Below are 2777 nucleotides of genomic sequence, written 5' to 3' on the forward strand. Positions count from 1 at the left end.
TATATATATATATATATATATATATGTATGTATGTATGTGTGTGTATATATATATATATATATATATATATATATATGTATACATAGGCATACCTATTTCTCTCTCTCTCTCCCTCTCTCTGTATATATGTGCACCTTTTTTGTTCTCAAACTTTCATTTGCAGTATCTCATGGTGTCATAGTTCTACGTGTCTCAATTAACACAGCAGTTACCCTCAACAGATTTTTCTGTAAACTAAGTGACTCTGACCATCAGCTATTTTTTGTTCAATTAACATGTAAGTATTCTAGGTCAAGTTTATTCAAGGAACTAACATGTATACATAAGGTTTTGAAGTTTCCCTAAAATGTATCACGAATATAGTACATTAACAAACTCAAATATCAAATACTCAGGAATGGCTGTATGGTAAGTAGCTTGCTTACCAACCACATGGTTCCGGGTTCAGTCCCACTGTGTAGCACCTTGGGCAAGTGTCTTGTACTATAGCCTCAAGCCGACCAAAGCGTTGTGAGTGGATTTGGTAGATGGAAACTGAAAGAAGCCCGTCGTATATATGTGTATATATATATATATATGTGTGTTTGTGCGTCTGTGTTTGCCCCCACAACATCGCTTGACAACCGATGCTGGTGTATTTACGTCCCCGTAACTTAGCGGTTCGGCAAAAGAGACCAACAGAATAAGTACTAGGCTTACAAATAGTAAGTCCTGGGGTCGATTTGCTAGACTAAAAGTGGTGCTCCAGCATGACTGCAGTCAAATGACTGAAACAAGTAAAAGAGTACATGAGTACAAAAGAAAATAAATCAAAACTGTTACTTGACTGAATGCTCCAATAAGTCATAATAGACTTAAATAGAGGGACATGTAATTCAATGAATGAATGCTATAATAATCCTTATTAATAACATCAAAATAGACATATTTTCAGAATATGCAGGAAGCAATTTCTCAGCCCTGTAGATTATTATTACTATTTATCTGATTAAGTATGATAGATTAGTAGAATTTTTAGAGCATGAGTAAAAATGCATTGTAGTATTTGTTCTACATCTTTGCATTCGGAGTTCAAATCCCACTGAAGTATACTTTGCATTTCAGGGTCAATAAAGAGTCAAACATTGGGCTCAATGGTTCTGACTACCCCAGCCACCTCAAAATTGCAGTCCTTATGCCTAATTTAGTAATCAGAGTTAATCCAATGAAGTTCTCTAGCAAACACATTTCACATTTAATAATAAATATATAAAGGTTAAGTGAAATGCACTTTTAAGATATATGTAAAACTTTCTGCAAACATAATCTTACACACAAATATATATATAATTGGCCCAATAAACAGCAGTATGTATGTCTATGCATAATTAATGCTGCTATGCTCTTAGCAATATATGCATACATGAATGAAGAAAAATCTTACTTAAATATATATCTTTATATATTTAAAAGTTTGCATAGTTATAGTTTAGTTCTTCAGTTATCTAATTAATCAATGATATGCAAATTCAAGTCACAAACATGGGGAAAAGTTAGCAAGCATAGCATGTTACCCTATTGCTAAAATATCTCCTATAGCTGTAGTTGAAAGATGAAGATGTGAGCAATGGATCATACAAGCTATTAAGATGATTAGAAATGATGTAAAATACAATGCAAAAAAGTATATTACATCACCCACGTATGGTGCAGGTGAGGGGGGGGGGGCTAGAAGTTTTTTCGTTAAGTGCACCACATAATTCTTACACTATGGAATTTTATATTCATAAAATGAAACACTAAATATTAACACACACAAATGCATGAATTTTAGTTTTCTACATCATTACAATATTTATATATGAGAGAAAAAAAATAACCAACATATATTTTTCATGTAGCTGCATAAATATTTAAAATAGATAAAGAGTAAATGTATTTAAAATGTACAAGAATAAAATATAAAATAAATTTTAAAATTATACATCATCATTAACCAATATATTGTTTGCTTTTCTGTTTTTGGCATAGGTAGGTCATATACATCACTTCACAAACTTATTAAGTGTCTTGTAATGTTTTATATGTATCAAAGTAAATATAAAAGCTGGTACAATACAACATTCCTACAACAGATATGTTCAAATAGTGTTATTACTCGTAGCATTGTATTAATCTATGCATGCTACACACAGAAGAACCTCATCAGCATAAACTTAAGGAAGGAAATATTTCATTACGTTGATAATTTCCCAATTCTGTGATAGAAAGTGTAGCTGAAATCTAACCAGAAAACAACGAAGTGAACATTATTTAGCCACCTGCATCTAGCTAGTGTACTGCATATGATTATTATAATATTTGGTAAATTGTTATTTTAAAACCAAATTTGATACATCTATTCAGAACGTATCAATAAATTAGAAAGCATACAATTTTCTTGTTGCTTAAGAAAAAGCGCACGTGGTAGGATTGAAACCCAAGAGGAATAAAGGAACAAATCTACTTAGGATGAATTAAAAAGTAAATGTGAAAACTATGTTCATATATACACAAATTATTTAAATACAGTAAGTCAAATGCATAAAAGTCAATGTATATATATCAATGAATTAATACGTGTATGAATATGCACACTATATATACATATATATATGCACACACACATATATATACACACACACACATACACACACATATACACATGCATGCACCCACACCTATATTATATTACACCATATCATATCACATCACATCATATCATATTATATATATATATATATATATATATATATAT

General features: G+C 30.8%; 1 protein-coding gene across 9 annotated transcripts in view; it reads right to left on the minus strand.

Moving 5' to 3' along the window:
* Positions 1–2777, minus strand: part of LOC106874729 (uncharacterized) — a 379303-nt gene that overhangs the window by 244790 nt on the left and 131736 nt on the right. The gene's annotated exons all lie outside the window — the stretch shown is intronic.

The sequence above is a fragment of the Octopus bimaculoides genome, chromosome 3, assembly GCF_001194135.2.
Source record: "Octopus bimaculoides isolate UCB-OBI-ISO-001 chromosome 3, ASM119413v2, whole genome shotgun sequence".
NCBI lineage: Eukaryota > Metazoa > Mollusca > Cephalopoda > Octopoda > Octopodidae > Octopus > Octopus bimaculoides.